The sequence below is a fragment of the Theropithecus gelada genome, chromosome 1, assembly GCF_003255815.1.
Source record: "Theropithecus gelada isolate Dixy chromosome 1, Tgel_1.0, whole genome shotgun sequence".
NCBI classification, from domain to species: Eukaryota; Metazoa; Chordata; class Mammalia; order Primates; family Cercopithecidae; genus Theropithecus; species Theropithecus gelada.
This window is the reverse complement of record NC_037668.1, coordinates 162,852,755-162,872,484: the sequence shown is the minus strand read 5'-3', so window position 1 is coordinate 162,872,484 and position 19,730 is coordinate 162,852,755. Positions and strand designations below refer to the sequence as shown.

Genomic DNA, 19,730 nt, shown 5'->3' with positions numbered 1-19,730 from the left:
TCTCCTCAGCATCCCAAAAGGGCAGAAGACTAAGTTCAGACCTGTGGATCAACTGAGGAAGCAGCCTTGCAGTTAGAGCTAGCCTTCTGAAAGCTCACCCACAAACTCCCCTTTTTGGGGGACAGGCACCTATCCTAGACACCTGTCCTGCCAACTGCAGTACAAGCAAGCAAATTCATGCATGCAAGTACTCCTTAATTAAGCATCACAGCGGAGACCAAAAGACACACCCCACCTTTCGACTCTTTTCACTCAGGTAACTCCTATGATGGATAAACCCTCCCTCCCATCTTCTGGTCCTTCACCCCAACCCACAGTCTAGGGGGATCAATTTAAAAGGGCTGCACACCTCCCAGATATTGAAGGGATCTTCTAGGGTGACAGTAGGCAACAGTTTAACAGTCTTAGGAACTACCCTCCAAGGCAGCCTCAGAGCCTTTAAGGGGGCTCAGAGCAGAGGCAGTGATCAAGAGGTTTCTGGGGTGCACAGGGAACTCTGTGTACCCACCTCAAGTTCTTAGGGTTTTTTTTTGTTGTTGTTGTTGTTTGTTTGTTTGTTTGAGACGGATTCTCGCTGTCTCCCAGCCTGGAGTGCAGTGGCGAGATCTCAGCTCACTTGCAAGCTCCGCCTCCCAGGTTCAAGCGATTCTCCTGCCTCAGCCTCCTGAGTAGCTGGGACTACAGGCGCCCGTCACCACGCCCGGCTAATTTTTTGTATTTTTTAGTAGAGATGGGGTTTCACCGTGTTAGCCAGGATGGTCTCGATCTCCTGACCTTGTGATCCGCCCGCCTCGGCCTCCCAAAGTGCTGGGACTATCGGCGTGAGCCACCGCGCCCGGCGTTTTGTTTTGATTTTTTTGAGACAGTTTCACTCTTGTTGACCAGGCTAGAGTGCAATGGCACGATTTCCGCTCACCGTAACCTCAGCCTCCCGGGTTCAAGAGATTCTTCTGACTCAGCCTCTGGAGTAGCTGGGATTACAGGCATGCGCCACTACGGCCGGATAATTTTGTATTTTTAGTAGAGACGGGTTTCTCCATGTTGGTCAGGATTGATCCGCCCGCCTCGGCCTTCCAAAGTGCTGGAATTACAGGCGTGAGCCACCGCGCCCGGCCAGTCAAGTTCTCAGTTTTAACAGAGGGACCTTAAGTCCTTGGGTAGCAAACAGGAGAAAACTCAAGAACACTGTTTTCTAGGCCCCAAGAGCTTACAGGAATCCCTAGTCAAGTATGGGACCAAAGGTCGAGGACCTCTACCTCTGGCAAGAGTCGGGCGTCCAGGACAAAGACATTCAGGGAAACAGGTTATGAACTGGAGAAACCTGTTAGAGCTTCCCAATCATCCTGGGCCCTGCCTCCTATGCGGGAGTATGATCTCAGAGGGAGGCGGGGACCGCAGCTACAGGCGGGCACTTCTTTGTCCAGGACCGCAGCGGGAGAAATATGGGGCAGGTCCTAGATCCCCTCCAGGCTCCTGAGCGCGCTCCGCCGCAGAGCAGACTCTGCTGCCCGACCTTGCGCGCAGCGCACAGGCGACCCCACCACGTTCTCGCCCGCGCTTTACTGCTCGCCAGCCTCCCTAGTCCTGCAGCACTTGTGGAGCGCTCAGAACGTTTCTAGCTCGCACCGCCTCCCGCAGGGGAAGTAGGGTAGAAAAGTTGTGCCGGGACTCCTCGGGCGTCCCAGTGCTTTCTGCAGAGCCCATTTTCGCCCTGAACGTCCAAACACCCCTGGCATCCCCGCGCAGCCCACCCCACACCCTGGACTGCCGGGTCGCCCTTCCTTTCTGCGCTGCGGGACCTTCCCACCGACCCCCCGAGCGCCCCTGGCATCCTCGCCATCGTGCAGCACCCTCCCCCGCACAGCATCCCTCACCACCATGGTTGATCCAGTAGTTGAAGTTGGTGGAGAGTCGCTGACTGCAGACAGTCCTCCGGTCTTCAACAACACTACGAATCCCAACGCGCGGTTGCTGGCTGGCCTTATAAATCCCCGAAGGGCCGCCGGTTGTGCCTCCCAGCGGGGGCTCCCATTGGGTCGCAGCTAGACAGAGGTCGTCCCCCACGCGACTCTCACTGGGCCAGGCCCCCACCGAGGCCCGCCCCTCTCTCCGCTATTGGCCGGCCGCTTAGGAAACATCCCCGCCGCAGAGGGTCATTGGGCAGTTTGTACAGCCAAAAGGAGGCAGAGTCTCGGGCGTCCGCGTCCTCCCGGCTAGCTTGACCCTCTGCTCTGTTGGGGTGAGGGCTGGGTCTAAGAGGTGGAATCTTTGGGGAAACACTTTCGTTCTGTTTTGGTTTTAGGACTTTACACCAGTGACGCCGCGGACCTGATTCGAAAAATGTGTCGGCCTTGGAGGAGGGTGCATACTTAACTTCAAAAACCACTAGAGCCGGGCGCGGTGGCTCAAGCCTGTAATCCCAGCACTTTGGGAGGCCGAGGCGGGCGGATCACGAGGTCAGGAGATCGAGACCATCCTGGCTAACATGGTGAAACCCCGTCTCTACTAAAAATACAAAAAACTAGCCGGGCGTGGTGGCGGGCGCCTGTAGTCCCAGCTACTCGGAGGCTGAGGCAGGAGAATGGCCTGAACCTGGGAGGCGGAGCTTGCAGTGAGCCGAGATCGCGCCACTGCACTCCAGCCTGGGTGACACAGCGCGAGACTCTGTCTCAAAAAAAAAAAAACAAAAACAAAAACCACTAGAGAGGGAAAGGTGCTGTGATGAGAACCGACGGCTGGGAGCTTCCAGAGCGGGACAAAATGCGGCTGGGGTGGATGGCATGGGCAGACAGGCATGGGAAAGGACACTGCAGGCGCCAGTAGTTGACGTTTACTTCCCTTTTGACCGAAGCAACTGCTAAGGTTCAGGTGACTCAGATTCCTGCAAGAGCAAGGGGTCCGGGCTGGCCAAAGCAGACTGAGGGGGGCCTGTGGGGTGGAGGTGAAAAGGAGGCGTGGGACCTTCAATGCTAGGCTGGAGAGTTTGCATATAATTTCCCTGGCATATAATTTCTTTTTTTTTTTTTTTGGAGACGGAGTCTCGCTCTGTCACCCAGGCTGGAGTGCAGTGGCCGGATCTCAGCTCCCTGCAAGCTCCGCCTCCCGGGTTCACGCCATTCTCCGGCCTCAGCCTCCCGAGTAGCTGGGACTACAGGCGCCCGCCACCTCGCCCGGCTAGTTTTTTTTGTATTTCTTAATAGAGACGGGGTTTCACCGTGTTAGCCAGGATGGTCTCGATCTCCTGACCTCGTGATCCGCCCGTCTCGGCCTCCCAAAGTGCTGGGATTACAGGCTTGAGCCACCGCGCCCGGCCCCTGGCATATAATTTCAAACCATCGAGGGGTTTTGAGCAGAGGAGTGATGCGATCACTGCAGCATTCTGAGCAGTACTGAGATGTTACTTGTGCATTATTTTTTCCAGTGATGGTTTCATATTGTTCCATGCTAAACAGCATTCACATACTTTTCCCTTTTTCCAAACTTTTCCTTAGCTGAGATGTTTTACTTCCAAATACCTTAGTGTAACAAATTAGCGCCTTTCCTTTTGGGAGGGTTAATTAGTGTTTGGTTTATCAAATGATTGGCCACCCCGCCCAGTGATTACCCTTAGTATTCGTGAGGCACATTCCAGAGGAACCCAAAGCATCGCCATCTCCCATTCATCCCCACTTCCCGTGGACAGGTGATTGCATCCAGCTGGTATAGAATCAGGCTTGGAGACTTGAATTACCTGAGGAAAATCTGCAGCTGATATGACTTTCTGCTGACAGAACTCAGCAAGACCTTGTCATTGGCCAGTGTGACATCAGACCAGCTGTCCCCTGGATGCCATTTTTACACAAGACTCTAGCCATGTCATTCAAAACTGTCCTGAAATGTTTTGAAACGAAAAACTTAAAAGAAGGTTTAAATCCAGGGTGCAGAGGTTAACTTCAAAGTCTGAAAAGTATTATTTGGTCTCAACCCTTGTTAATGGGCTTCATGAGGCTGCCAGCTCTAAAGTGATGCCTCTGGTTAGGGGATAAGGTGAGAGAATGTGGGGAAACATCCAAATAAGTGCTTTTTGTAAACCTCATATATAAAAAGAGTTAAGACACGGCTATTCATTGGCTGTCACTACCCCTAGCAAACAACTCAAATGTTGCATTTGAGTTGTTGCCTTTGACTGAAGGCAGGCCTATCAATGATTAAAATAAAGCTACCTAGTAATAAACTCAAAACATCATAAACTCAACACTATCATCTCTTGCTTGCCTCACCTCATGAAGCACTCATTCTACCTGCTGGTAGAGCCAGCCAGTTAAAAATGTCTTTTCATTCCTGACTTGACTCTAACCCAGGGATTATAAATGCATTTGAAACAGTGACATTCAGTGTTATTTATGGAAGTTACACAATCCCCCACCGCTGCCATTGGCAGTATACTTCTTTAATCAAACTGATTAAAACTAATCCTCTTAGAAGCTATTTGGAGTTATTTCTGTTATCCAGACTGCCTTCTAGCTTAGAGTTTTATTTCGAACTTTTCCTCCTCCTCTACTCTACATCACCCTACTTAACTCCTTTGCCATTACAGGCACACCATTTTCACACACCTCTTCAGGAATTTAAAATATTCCAAAATTCAGAGAGTCTCATTGTTGCTGGAAAAAGGGGTCCAATCCAGACCCCAAGAGAGGGTTCTTGGATCTCACGCAGGAAGGATTTCAAGGCGAGTCACAGAGTGCACAGTAAGAGGTAGTTTATTGAAAGCTACTCAGTTACAGAGTAAGGCGTCCTCAGAAAGCAAGAGGAGGAACGTACCATCCCTGTTTTAAACTCTTCTTATGTAGGGGTCTTACCTATGTTAAAGCTAAGTTATGTCTATGTGCTGGTGGGCTGACAGCATGACAATTTAGAAGTTTGTTGATTGAAAGAAAGTTATTCTTGGCATTTGAGTGTGTAAGTACCTCAAAGCATGATTATAACTATCTTAAAAGCATATATTGTTACTCAATATCAGGACATCTGGACATTCTGCTGTCATAGGAGTTTGTCCTCACAGGCATTACTAAACTGATTCCTTAGCCTAAACATCTTATGGCCACGGGTGGTGACTGGCAAGGAATGTGCCTTGCTGGTTTTAGATGGAGTTGATTTTTTTGTTTGTTTGTTTGTTTTTTGAGACGGAGTCTTGCTCTGTCGCTCCGGCTGGAGTGTAGTGGTGTGATCTTGGCTCACTGCAACCTCCGCCTCCCAGGTTCACACCATTCTCCTGCCTCAGCCTCCCAAGTAGCTGGGACTACAGGTGCCCGCCACCACGCCCAGAGAATTTTTTGTATTTTTAGTGGAGATGGGGTTTCACTGTGTTAGCCAGGATGGTCTCGATCTCCTGACCTCATGATCCGCCTGCCTTGGCCTCCCAAAGTGCTGGGATTATAGGCGCGAGCCACCTGGCCCGGCCCCTAGATGGAGTTGATTTTTTAAAATGGCATCACCCTGGCTCTCCTATGCTCCTGTTTCCCTAACATAATCCTCGATTTATAAGAGATCTCTTAGTCTTAAGGAGAGATGAGGTACGAAGGTCATTCTTCTGTAACTTCTTCTTGCTGATTTTATGGGCATAAGATTGGAGAAGTAAAAATTCTCTGGATGCCCCATCTATGGGCCCAAAGGCAGGATGTCTTTATTTCCTGGGTCAGAAAATGGGATGGGCTGGAAGCCTTATGCCAGCATCATGTAGAATTGTAATCTAGAAGACACAAACTTCACTAGGAGTTAAACAAGTAAGGGGCTAAGATTGGTAATAACCAGACAGCTATCAAAGGTCTTAAGAACAGCAAAAAAGCTGGGCGCGGTGGCTCAAGCCTGTAATCTCAGCACTTTGGGAGGCCGAGACGGGCGGATCACGGGGTCAGGAGATCGAGACCATCCTGGCTAACACGGTGAAACCCCGTCTCTACCAAAAAATACAAAAAACTAGCCGGGTGAGGTGGCGGGCGCCTGTAGTCCCAGCTACTTGGGAGGCTGAGGCAGGAGAATGGCGTAAACCTGGGAGGTGGAGCTTGCAGTGAGCTGAGATCCGGCCACTGCACTCCAGCCTGGGCCACAGAGCGAGACTCCGTCTCCAAAAAAAAAAAAAAAAAAAAAAAAAGAAGGGCAAAAAAACAGTGAGACTCGGGAGGGAGCATCTTTTTGAGATGGACTCTTGCTGTGTCGCCCAGGCTGGAGTGCAATGGTGTGATCTCAGCTCACTGCAGCCTTCACCTCCCGGGTTCAAGCAGTTCTCTGCCTCAGACTCCCGAGTAGCTGGGATTACAGGTGCCTGCCACCACACCTGGCTGATTTTTTGTATTTTTAGTAGAGACAGGGTTTCACCATGTTGGCCAGGCTGGTCTCGAACTCCTGATCTCAGGTGATCTGCCTGCGTTGGCCTCCAAAAATGTTGGGATTACAGGCAAGAGCCACCATGCCTGGCCGCAAGGGCACTTTCAATGGTTGACCAGTTAAGACACGGCCTGTCACTATTCATTGCCTGTCACTACCCCCAGCAAAACAACTCAAATGTTGCATCCAACTGAAGGTGGGCATATCAATGATTAAAATAAAGCTACCTAGTAATGACCTAGGGATTGGTGTCTTGGTTATATTTATGCAACCAGGCAGTTTGTTCATATATTTTCTGTATATCTTCTTCTATTTGACTGGAGGCATTTACATGAGTGCAGCAGGGTTTACTGATTATAGTACATACTCCCCCTTGTTCAACCAATAAGTAATCTAGTGCAAATCTATTATCCATTGCTATATTTGCTAAGGAATCAAGGAAGAGTTTTTATGTATCTAAAGCCTCCCCCATTTTATAAGACAGTCTGTAAAATGAAGTAAAGTTTTGAAGAGTTGCCTTGGGATACGCAAATTTTCCCTGTAGGGCCAATAAGCCATTGGCAGCCCCAGCCCCAGCCAATATAAGGCCAATTACCTGCTTAGCTCTCAGGTAAGTGATGTTATGTAATTATATATTAAAGAGCTTTGCTGGTCCTATTACACATTGACCTCGGAACCAAACATTATCAATACACTGGTATCCATGGGTTCCGTGATCCCAAATGAGAGACAAGTTATTTATAGGCTGGTTGAATGGGTGACCACATAGCCACAGGTATTCGTTGGGGGTGCAAACCTGTATGGGATGGGAGTTGTTAAGAAGGTTGAGTACCTGTAGGAGGGACTGAGGATGTTACTTATCTCTTTCTTTGCAAAACAACAGCTTTAGGTCTTCTAGGGGTTCACAAGTGTAGGTTGTGGTGTCTTTCTCAGGTGCCTGTGGGGACTCGTAAAAAACAGGTTTAATCTTGGACCAGGCATACTCAGCTAGTGAGATCCCAAAGCTCTACAGCAGTGGGGGTGCTGTGCTTAACAATACTCCCCAGTAAGGGCCCCTTCATTTTGGTTGCAATTGATTTTGGGGTGATCCTCCTTTCCAAGGTGTTTTTTTGTTTGTTTTTGTTTTTGTTTTGACAGAGTCTTCCTCTGTCGCCCAGGCTGGAGTGCAGTGGCATGATCTCATTTCACTGCCACCTCCATCTCCCAGTGCAAGTGATTCTCCTGCCTCAGCCTCCCAAGTAGCTGGGATTACAGGCACTCACCATCACACCTGGCTAATTTTTGTATTTTTAGTAGAGATGGGGTTTTGCCATGTTGGCCAGGCTGGTCTTGAACTCCTGACCTCAGGTGATCCACCCACCTCAGCCTCCCAAAGTGCTAGGATTACCGGCGTAAGCCACTGTACCCAGCCTTCTTTCCAAGTTTTTAATAAGATTAAGTCTCCTAGTTGAACAGGGGAGCTATGAATATTGATGGCAGTGGCCTGCCTGACACAGATATATTGAACAAACATGCATGTAACACATGACTCTATTTACATTGCGGTGAAGACTTAACCCCACGCCCAGTCATAGATCCTCTTTATAATTTGGTATCTTATTGCCATAAATAATGTGTTCTGTAATTCTTATGATCTCTATTTTAATGTGAATGCTTGTCAGTTGTGTCTGAATCGCAAGAGGGGAAATGTATAGTGAGGTGTGTCTGACCCCTAGTTTCCCATCATAACCTGAACTAGTTTTTCAGGGTATTTTTTTTTTTTTTTTTTTTTTTTTGAGACAGAGTCTCGCTCTGTCGCCTAGGCTGGAGTGCAGTGTCACGATCTCAGCTCACTGTAAGCTCTGCCTCCTGGGTTCACGCCATTCTCCTGCCTCAGCCTCCCAAGTAGCTGGGACTACAGGCGCCCGCCACCACGCCCGGCTAATTTTTTGTATTTTTAGTAGAGATGGGGTTTCACCATGTTAACCAGGATGGTCTCGATCTCCTGACCTCATGATCCGCCCACCTTGGTCTCCCAAAGTGCTGGGATTACAGGCGTGAGCCACCGTGCCCAGCTGTTTTCAGGGTATTTTTAAAATTCTCTTTGGCCAAGAAGGGGGTCTGCTCTGTTGGGGAGCTTAGGGTTTTTTTATTTTTTAGTTTATATTCCTCCTTTTCTGTCAAGGTATGCCAGAGGCAGTATTAAAAAACAAACCAGGCCAGGCACAGTGGCTCACACCTCTAATCCCAGCACTTTCGGAGGCCAAGTCAGGCAGATCACCTGAGATCAGGAGTTTGAAACCAGCCTGACCAACATGGTGAAACCCCGTCTCTACTAAAAATACAAAATTAGCTGGGTGTGGTGGCGCATGCCTGTAAGCCCAGCTACTCGGGAGGCTGAGGCGGGAGAATCGCTTGAACCCAGGAGTCGGAGGTTGCAGTGAGCCGAGATCACACCATTGCACTCCAGCCGGGGCAACAAGAACAAAACTCCATCTCAAAAAAACAAAAAACAAAACTAAACAAAACAAGAAAATAAAACCCCAAGAGTTTACATTTTGTCAAGATAATTCCTATGCTATGTTTATTAGGATTTTGGTTGCTAAAAAAACTGAGATTTAAAGGGTTAAAGCTTTTTTTTCTTTTTTTTAAAATACTTTAAGTTCTAGGGTACATGTGCACAACGTGCAGGTTTGTTACATATATATACATGTGCCATGTTGGTGTGCTGCACCCGTTAACTCATCATTTACATTAGGTATATCTCCTAATGCTATCCCTCCCCGCTCCCCCAACCCCACGACAGGCCCTGGTGTGTGATGTTCCCCACCCTGTGTCCAAGTGTTCTCATTGTTCAATTCCCATCTATGAGTGAAAACATGAGGTGTTTGGTTTTCTGCCCTTGCGATAGTTTGCTCGGAATGATGGTTTCCGGCTGCATCCATGTCCCCACAAAGGACATGAACTCATCCTTTTTTATGGCTGCATAGTATTCCATGGTATATATGTGCCACATTTTCTTTTTATTATTATTATTATTATTATTATTATTTATTTATTTATTTATTATTATTATACTTTAAGTTCTAGGGTACATGTGCATAATGTGCAGGTTTGTTACATATGTATACTTGTGCCATGTTGGTGTGCTGCACCCATCAACTCGTCAGCACCCATCAACTCGTCATTTACATGTGCCACATTTTCTTAATCCAGTCTGTCATTGATGGACATTTGGGTTGGTTCCAAGTCTTTGCTATTGTGAATAGTGCTGCAATAAACATATGTGTGCAAGTGTCTTTATAGCAGCATGAGTTATAATCCTTTGGGTATATACCCAGTAATGGGATGGCTGGGTCAAATGGTATTTCTAGTTCTAGATCCTCAAGGAATTGCCACACTGTCTTCCACAATCATTGACCTAGTTTACAGTCCCACCAACAGTGTAAAAGTGTTCCTGTTTCTCCACATCCTCTCCAGCACCTGTTGTTTCCTGACTTTTTAATGATCACCATTCTAACTGGTGTGAGATGGTATCTCATTGTGGTTTTGATTTGCATGTCTCTGATGGCCAGTGATGATGAGCATTTTTTCATGTGTCTGTTGGCTGCATAAATGTCTTCTTTTGAGAAGTGTCTGTTCATATCTTTGCCCACTTTTTGATGGGGTTGTTTGATTTTTTCTTGTAAATTTGTTTAAGTTCTTTGTAGATTCCAGATATTAGCCCTTTGTCAGATGGGTAGATTGTCAAAATTTTTCTCCCATTCTGTAGGTTGCCTGTTCACTCTGATGGTAGTTTCTTTGGCTGCACAGAAGCTCTTTAGTTTAATTAGATCCCATTTGTCAATTTTGGCTTTTGTTGCCATTGCTTTTGGTGTTTTAGTCATGAAGTCCTTGCCCGTGCCTATGTCCTGAATGGTATTGCCTAGGTTTTCTTCTAGGGTTTTTATAGTTTTAGGTCTAACTTTTTTTTTTTTTTTTTTTTGAGGAGTCTTGCTCTGTTGCCCAGGCTGGAGTGCAGTGGCAATCTCAGCTCACTGCAAGCTCTGCCTCCTGGGTTCACACCATTCTCCTGCCTCAGTCTCCCAAGTACCTGGGACTACAGGCACCCGCCACCACGCCTGGCTAATTTTTTTGTATTTTTAGTAGAGATGGGGTTTCACCGTGTTAGCCAGGATGGTCTCGATCTCCTGACTTTGTGATCCGCCTGCCTCAGCCTCCCAAAGTGCTGGGATTACAGGCTTGAGCCACCGCGCCCAGCTAGGTCTAACATTTAAGTCTTTAATCCATCTTGAATTAATTTTTGTATAATGTGTAAGGAAGGGATCCAGTTTCAGCTTTCTACTTATGGCTAGCCAGTTTTCCCAGCACCATTTATTAAATAGGGAATCCTTTCCCCATTTCTTGTTTTTGTCAGGTTTGTCAAAGATCAGATGGTTGTAGATGTGTGGTATTATTTCCGAGGACTCTGTTCTGTTCCATTGGTCTATATCTCTGTTTTGATACCAGTATCATGCTGTTTTGGTTACTGTAGCCTTGTAGTACAGTTTGAAGTCAGGTAGCGTGATGCCTCCAGCTTTGTTCTTTTGGCCTAGGATTGTCTTGGCAATGCAGGCTCTTTTTTGGTTCCATATGAACTTTAAAGTAGTTTTTTCCAATTCTGTGAAGAAAGTCATTGGTAGCTTGATGGGGATGGCACTGAATCCATAAATCACCTTGGGCAGTAGGGCCATTTTCACAATATTGATTCTTCCTATCCATGAGCATGGAATGTTCTTCCATTTGTTTGTGTCCTCTTTTATTTCGTTGAGCAGTGGTTTGTAGTTCTCCTTGAAGAGGTCCTTCACATCCCTTGTAAGTTGGACTCCAAGGTATTTTATTCTCTTTGTAGCAATTGTGAATGGGAGTTCACTCATGATTTGGCTATTTGTCTGTTATTGGTGTGTAGAAATGCTTGTGATTTTTGCACATTGATTTGGTATCCTGAGATGTTTTTGTAACTGAGATTTAAAGGGTTAAAGCTTTTTTTTTTTTGACAGAGTTTCTCACTCTGTCGCCCAGGCTGGAGTGCAATGGCACGATCTCAACTCACTGCGACCTCTGCCTCCCAGGTTCAAGCTATTCTCCTGCCTCAGCCTCTTGAGTGGCTTGGATTACAGGCACCTGCCACCACTCCTGGCTGAGTTTTATATTTGTAATAGAGATGGGGTTTCACCATGTTGGCCAGGCTGGTCTTGAACTCCTGACCTCAGGTGATCCACCTGCCTTGGCCTCCCAAAGTGCTGGGATTATAGGTGTGAGCCACTGTGCTTGGCCACTTTTTTTTTTTTTTTTTACATAAAATCATCCTCTTTATAACTTGCCTTACCAAAAATACATCTTCGTTTCCAAAACTTTCTTCTTGGGCAGTATCTCTGTCCCCTACCTACTGGTTTCTTTCTACCTTTTTTTCATAAGTAACCATTTTCTTTTCTTGAGATGGTGTATTGCTCTTGTTGCCCAGGCTGGAGTGCAATGGCGTGATCTTGGCTCACCGCAACCTCCCAGGTTCAAGCGATTCTCCTGCCTCAGCCTCCTTAGTAGCTGGGATTACAGGCATGTGCTACCACGCCCGGCTAATTTTATATTTTTAGTAGAGATGGGTTTCTCCATGTTGGTCAGACTGGTCTTGAACTCCCAGCCTCAGGTGATCCATCCACCTGGGCCTCCCAAAGTGCTGGGATTACAGGCGTGAGCCACTACGCCCAGCTTTTTTTTTTTCCAAGATGGAGTCTTGCTCTGTTGCCCAGGCTGGAGTGCAGTGGTGTGGTCTTGGCTCACTGCAACCTCTGCCTCCTGGGTTCAAGCGATTCTCCTGCCTCAGCCTCCTGAGTAGCTGGGATTAGAGGGGCTGCCACCACACTCAGCTAATTGTTGTGTTTTTAGTAGAGACAGCGTTTCACTATGTTGACCAGGCTGGTCTCAAACTTGTGACCTCAGGTGATCCTCCTGCCTCGCCCTCCCAAAAGTATTGAGATTACAGGCATGAGCCACTGTGCCCAGCCATAAATAACCTTTTTTTTTTTTTTTTGAGATGGAGTTTTGCTCGTTCCCCAAGCTGGAGTGCAATGGCATGATTTCGGCTCACCACAACCTCCGCCTCCCGGGTTCAAGTGATTCTCCTGCCTCAGACTCCTGAGTAGCTGGGATTGCAGGTATGCGCCACCATGCCCAGCTAATTTTGTATTTTTAGTAGAGGGGGGTTTCTCCACGTTGGTCAAGCTGGTCTCAAACTCCCAAACTCGGGTGATCTGCCCGCCTCAGCCTTCCAAAGTGCTGGATTACAGGCGTGAGCCATCGTGTCTGGCCCAAGTAACCATTTCCAAGTCCATAATTTGAATCGACCCTTAGATAGCTTCTGAATTAGACAACATTATTCTTTTTCTCAATAAGACTAGTTCCCAGGAGGCTTTTGCCCTCCAATGCCTCCCAGAGAGATGCTGAATTAAACAACCCAAAGAATGAAAACCATCAAGACGAGAAGGAAAATGACAGGTGTAAGTTTAGGGCATACAAGCTGAGGGTGGCGTGTGTCACTAGCGAGGCATAGACAGCAAATATGCAACCGACAAAGGGGACAAGGGGGACTGAGAACCAGTAGGTGCTGGCAAATATGTTTCTGAACCTCAATTTATCCAACAACCCTGGGCAGGGGCCTCTGACTCCCAGTTCTCAGTGAATATAAAAGAACATGAGCATCCCATGACTCCTGGGGCTCAGAAGGCTCAGCAGGAAAAGGAACAACACAGGGAAGGGAAGGAACACAAAGGGCACTCACCTGTCTGTGAATCTGAAAACTTAAGAAACAGTTTGTAGAGAAAACCATTCCACAATTCTAGAAACATGTTTTTCCATATCATAAACTTTTCTTAATTGGATATAACCCAGATATCCATCAAGTAATCCAAGGAGAGCTGTGGACCAAAATTGTTGTTAAAATCTTTAGGGAAGTTTGGATTTTTGGGGGTTTTTGTTTGTTTGTTTGTTTGTTGTTGTTTTTGAGATGGAGTCTCACTCTGTTGCCTAGGCTGGAATGCAGTGGTGTGATCATGGCTCACTGCAACCTCCATCTCCCAGGCTTAAGCAATTCTCCTGCCTCAGCCTGCTGAGTAGCTGGGATTACAGGCATGCACCACCATGTCTGGCTAATTTTTGTATTTTTAGTAGTGATGCGGTTTCACCATGTTGACCAGGCTGGTCTCAAACTCCTGACTTCAAGTGATCCACCCACTTTGACCTTCTAAAGTGCTGGGATTACAGACGTGAGCCACCACACCCGGCCGGAAGTTTGGTTTTTAAAAAGCCTTTTTCACATTTTTTTCCTCAGTGTCAAATGAGTCTCTAATGTTTCCATTTTATCTAGAACTTACTGAACTGCATAAGAAGAACAAAATCTCAGCCAGGTGCAGTGGCTCATGCCTGCAATGCCAGCAGTTTGGGCACCTGTATTCCGAGCTATTCGGGAGGCTGAGGCAGTAGAATTGCTTGAACCTGGGCAGAAGAGGTTGCAGTGAGCTAATATCATGCCACTGAACTCCAGCCTGGGTGACAAGAGCCAAACTCCGTCACAAAAAAAAAGAAAAAAAGAAAAAAAGAAAAAAAGTTATCCTTGACATTTGAGTGTGTAAGTATGTCAAAGCATAACTATAACTATTTTTAAAACCTATATTGTTATGCAATATTGGACAGCTGGACGTTCTGCTGCCACAGAAGTTTGTTCTTGCAGGCATTACTAAAACATCTTCAAAACGTCGTCTGGCCATGGGTCGTGACTGGCAAGGAATGTGCCTTGCTAGTTTTAAGCTGGAGTTGATTTTAAAATGGTGTCACCCTGGGTCTCCATGCTCCTGTTTCCCTAACGCCATAGTCAGCTCTAGTTTTCAGGCAATCCAAAGTATCCTGATAAACCTGTGTCCTTTCTCTCTATATATTCTCCCCATCCTCCTCCACCACACAGCAATGAAGTGACACTGTGAATTGAAGTAACACCCATCAGTCTGGGCAAGGGAGGGACAAAAGAAGTTGGAGAGGCTTTTGTGGGAACAAGAATATCCTGTTAACCTAGTGGTGAAGAATTAAGGTAAACAGTGATAGACCAGTATCATGTTTCAGGATTTATTCTTGAGCCAGTGCCAAGACTGCACATGTAGTACCTGGCTTTCAAATGGTAGAATTTCTTTTTCTTTTTTTAATTTTTTTTTTTTTTTTTTTTTGAGACTGAGTCTTGCTCTGCCACCCAGGCTGTAGTGCAATGGCGTGATCTCGGCTCACTGCAACCTCCACCTCCCGGGTTCAAGTGATTCTCCTGCCTCAGCCTTCCAAGTAGCTGGGATTATAGGCACCCCCCACCTTGTCTGGCTAATTTTTTTCTATTTTTAGCAGAGATGGGGTTTCACCATGTTGGCCAGGCTGGTCTTGAACTCCTGACCTCAGGTGATCTACCCGCTTCAGCCTCCCAAAGTGCTGGGATTACAGGCGTGAGCCACCACGCTTGGTCTGGAATTTCTTACAAATACCTTAGAACAGTTGCCCAGGCTGAGTGTCGATATGAGCTTTCTTTTCTTACCGAGCTTGAAATTTATTTCCCCTTTGACTCAGGCAACTGCTCCCTAGGATAGGACCCCCAGTTTCCAGCCAATCCCTATTTTACATCTCATTTCAGGGCCCATTCAGGACACAGGAGAGAAGGGATGATGTATAAACCCAGAGCTGCTCACTCTCCTCTTACCTCCTTGGGGCAGTAAGTATTCCCAGCCCACATTCTATCTCCTCAGTAGTTTCCCTACCATTACATAAGTCGGAGTTTATCCTGATCCCCAACTTGAAATAGACTGTCTGGGGCTCACCACGTTTGGATTGTGAAGGGACCCTGCCCTCACAGCAGCAAAGGCCTTGCTCCTGGCATCCAACATTAGAATTGTTTGTTATAGCGCTGTGCTTCCGGTACACATATGGGCTAGTGTCATAGGTTAAAAACTACTCAACATCTATTGTTTCTCTCTGAGGCAAAATGCATTCTGTTTCAACTGACTTCAAGTGAATTTGGTGGACACTCCTGCCACTTAACTGTAAATTCTGACACCTACAGATTCCAGGAATTTAATTTTCCAAACACAAGAAAATCTTGGTCATAATTGAATGGTTAGCAGATTAGCTGGGCGTGGTGGCACACACCTGTAGGCCCAGCTACTCAGGAGGCTGAGGCATGAGAATCTCTTGAACCTGGGAGGTGGAGGTTGCAGTGAGTGGAGATCACGCCACTGCACTCAGCCTAGGCGACAGAGGGAGACTCTTTCTTAAAAAAAAAAAAAAAAAAGTTAGCACTTGCTGAGGTTAACATCTTTATTCCCTTACCCTCTGAAGACACAGCCATGGTCAAAACCGCATTGAAATACTCTCTCACTAACCTGCATAACTGTTTTCATTGTCTGTTTCAAACAGCATTGAAAAAAAGTACAGTATCTTTTTTTTTTTTTTTTTTTTGAGACAGTTTCTGGCACTCAGGCTGGAGTGCAGTGGTGTGATCTTGGCTCACTATAACCTCAAGCTCCTGGACTCAAGCAATTCTCCTGCCTTGGCCTCCCAAAGTGCTGGGATTGCAGGCGTGAACTGCCACACCTGGCCCCCCACTATTCCTGTATCAGAAATGTAACTCGCCCACTCACCACCAGCCCACACTCTGGGTTCTCCCGTCACTCCACTGCCTGCTCCTCTGCTGATCACACTGGAAGAAGAGATCATGGCACTTCTCACTGACAATGGCTCCAGCACATGCAAAGCTGGCTTTGCTGGTTCAGTTTCCCCTGAGCCATGTTCCCCTCCATTATCGGGCATCCCCGGCACCAGGGCATGATGGTGGGCATAGGCCAGAAGGACTGCTACCTGGGTGATGAGGCCCAGAGCAAGTGCAGCATCCTGACCCTGAAACTGCCCCCTGGACCACCGCATCATCACCAACAGGGATGATATGGAGAAGATCTGGCACCACACCTTCTACAATTAGCTGCACACGGCTCCCAAGGAGCACCCAGTGCTGCTGCCCGAGGTCCCTCTGAACCCCAGGGCCAACAGAAAGGAGATGACTTGGATTGTGTTGACACCTTCAACACCCCAGCAAGGTACATGGCCATCCAGGCTGTGCTGTCCCTGTACACCTCTGGTCACACCACTGGTATTATCATACACAGCCGAGACCCACACGGTGCCCGTCTATAAGGGCTATGCCTTCCCCCATGCCATCCTGCGTCTGGATGACTGGCACCTGACCGACCACCCCATGGAGATCTTCAGGGAGCCCAGCTACTGCTTCACCACCACAGCCAAACGGGAGATTGTGTGCACCATCAAGAAGCTGTGTAGTGCCGCCCTGGACTTTGCAGAGATGGCCACCACAGCGTCCTCCTCCTCCCTGGAGAAGATCTAGGAGCTGTCCAAGTGTTTCCAGCGTCTGGAGGCACTGCTCCAGCCCTCCTTCCTGGGTATGGAATCTTGTGGCATCCACCAGGCCGCCTTCAACTCCATAAAGTGTGATGTGCACATCCGCAAGGACCTGTATGCCAACGTGGTGCTGTCTGGTGACACCCCCATGTACCTGGGCATCACCTACAAGATGCAGAAGACCACCACCCTGGTGCCTAGCTCTAAGATCATCACCTCCCCTGAGTGCAAGTCCTTGTGTGGACTGGCAGCTCCATCCTGGCCGCCCTGGCCACCTTCCAGCAGATGTGGATCATCAAGCAGGATTAGGATGAGTCAAGCCCCTCCATCACCCACTGCAAATGCTCCCAAATGGACTGCAAGCAGACACGTATCATGTGCTTCATGGATTAATGTAGAAGTATAAATTTGCCCCTGGCAAATGCATACACCTCATGCCAGCCTCAAGAAACCAGAATAAGCCTTTGAAAATAAACTGGTCCTTGAAGCTTGTATATCAGCACCAGATTGTAGAACTTGTTGCTGATTTTGACTTTGTCAACTGTTCCCTTGGTATTTAATACCCTGTACATATCTTTGATTTATACCCTTAGTACATGTGGCTCAGTAACTTCATGGCTGACATGAGGACATGCTTGTGGGAGGGAAGTTTGTGAGTTGGTGAGTTTGTGTGACCTGCAGTCTCCTTATCTCTGCAGGTACTAATGTGTCAGAGCTCAGTGTTCCAGGGTTTTTCTTTATTCTTTTCTGAGATGGAGTTTCGCTGGAGTGCAACGGTGCGATCTCGGCTCACTGCAACCTCTGCCTCCTGGGTTCAAGCTATTCTCCTGCATCAGCCTCCCAAGTAGCTGGGATTACAGGCATGCACCACCACACCCAGCTAATTTTGTGTTTTCAGTAGAGACAGGGTTTTTCCATGTTGGTCAGGCTAGTCTCAAACTCCCAACCTCAGGTGATCCACTGTGCCCAGCCATTCCAGGATTTTTCTAGAGCCTGGCAAGAACTCCTGAACCAGTTTCATTTCTGTCTTGGTGGTCTATTAGTGTTAAGTCTTGAGCTAGAAGTGGTTTGCATTTACACCTGTAAATTTATTCATTCTTTTGATTTATGTAAGTTTTTTGTACATAATTCTCAATTTTTAAAGAGATGACCACAAATTTTGGTTTTCCATTGTTATTTGTGTAAGGAAAAATAAAGTGCTGCAGTAAACCAAAAAATAAATATAATTTCCTCTAACCTTTAGCTCCATTTTGAAAAATCTGCATGAACTTCTTTAAATTAGTCCCATTACAATGATAACAGTATTCAGCAGAGTTTATTTTAAATTATCTTTAAAGGCCGGGCGCGGTGGCTCACGCCTGTATTCCCAGCACTTTGGCAGGCCGAGGCGGGTGGATCATGAGGTCAGGAGATCGAGACCATCCTGGCTAACATGGTGAAACCCTGTCTCTACTAAAAATGCAAAACACTAGCCAGGCGTGGTGGCGGGCGCCTGTAGTCCCAGCTACTCAGGAGGCTGAGGCAGGAGAATGGCGGGAACCCATGAGGTGGAGCTTGCAGTGAGCCGAGATGGTGCCACTGCACTCCAGCCTGGGTGACAGAGCGAGACTCCGTCTCAAAAAAAAAAAAAAAAAAAAAATCTCTTTAAAACTATTTACTGAACTATTATAACTTTGTCAGACACAAGCCACGCACCAAGGGCAAATAGGATATTTATTCTGAGTCCTTATGCTTATGAAATGTATCGTCCTTAGAAGTGAGGAAGTAGAGTCAGGCGTTTAATTTTTAAATATGTATACATTTAGGAGATAATGGAAATGAAATGCTATCTGATTTTGAAGGGAAGAACTGATGTTTAGAAAAGTGGGCTTTGTATAGAACCACTACTTACATTCTTTTAAAAATCTTACTGTCGCCAGGCACAGTGGCTCTCACCTGTAATCCCAGCATTTTGGGAGGTTGACAGGAGGATCACTTGAGGCCAGGAGTTCCAGACCAGCCTGGGGAACACAGTGAGACCCCATCTCTAAAAAAAAACCAAAAAAACAAAAAATAGCCGGGCATGGTAGCATGCACCTGTAGTCCCAGCTACTCATGAGGCTAAGAGGCAGGAGGATCATTTGAGCCTGGGAGTTCAAGCTTGCAGTGAGCCACAATCATGCCATTGCGCTCCAGCCTCGGTGACAGAGGCCCTGTCCTCCCAAAAATAAAAACCTTATTGTGAAAATATATGTTCAGAAAAGTGCACAGATGTACAGCTCAATTTATTACATAGCAACTATCAAGATTTTTAAATATAGAATATTACCAGCATTGCAGAAGCTCTCCTCATACCCCCTCCAAATCATTACTCCTACCTTTATCATAAATCAAGTGTCTATATATATGCATAGGTCTGCTTCTGAGCTCTTTTGTTCCATTAGTCTATTTGTCTATCCTTGTGACAAGCTACACTGTCTGTCCAATAGAATAATTCTCCCACCTTGTTCTTCTCCATGACTGTCTCAGCTACTCCTGGTCCTCTGCATTTTCATTTAACTTTTACAATCAGTTTGTTGAATTTCACACACATAAACTTGTTGAGTTTTTGACTGGGATTTACTGAATTTATGTATCAGTTTGAAGTTGAGATTGTTAACAATATTAGGAGGTAACAAACTTTTTTCTTAAAGGGTTAGATAAGTATTCTAAGCTTTGTGGGCTGAGGCAGAATTGGAGATATTATATATTTATATAACCATTTACAAAACATAAAAACCGGCCAGGTGCGGTGGCTCACACCTGTAATTCCAGCACTTTGGGAGTCCAAGGTGGGAGGATCGCTTGAGCCCAGGAATTTTAGGCCAGCCTGGGCAACATGGCAAAACCCTGTCTCTACCAAGAATAAAATTAGCCGGGTGCACTGGCAC

The 19,730-nt window shown here is 46.8% G+C and overlaps 1 pseudogene; it reads left to right on the top strand.

Moving 5' to 3' along the window:
* Positions 1-16,114: 16,114 nt before the first annotated feature.
* LOC112634174 lies at positions 16,115-17,130 on the top strand (annotated as a pseudogene).
* Positions 17,131-19,730: the final 2,600 nt, after the last annotated feature.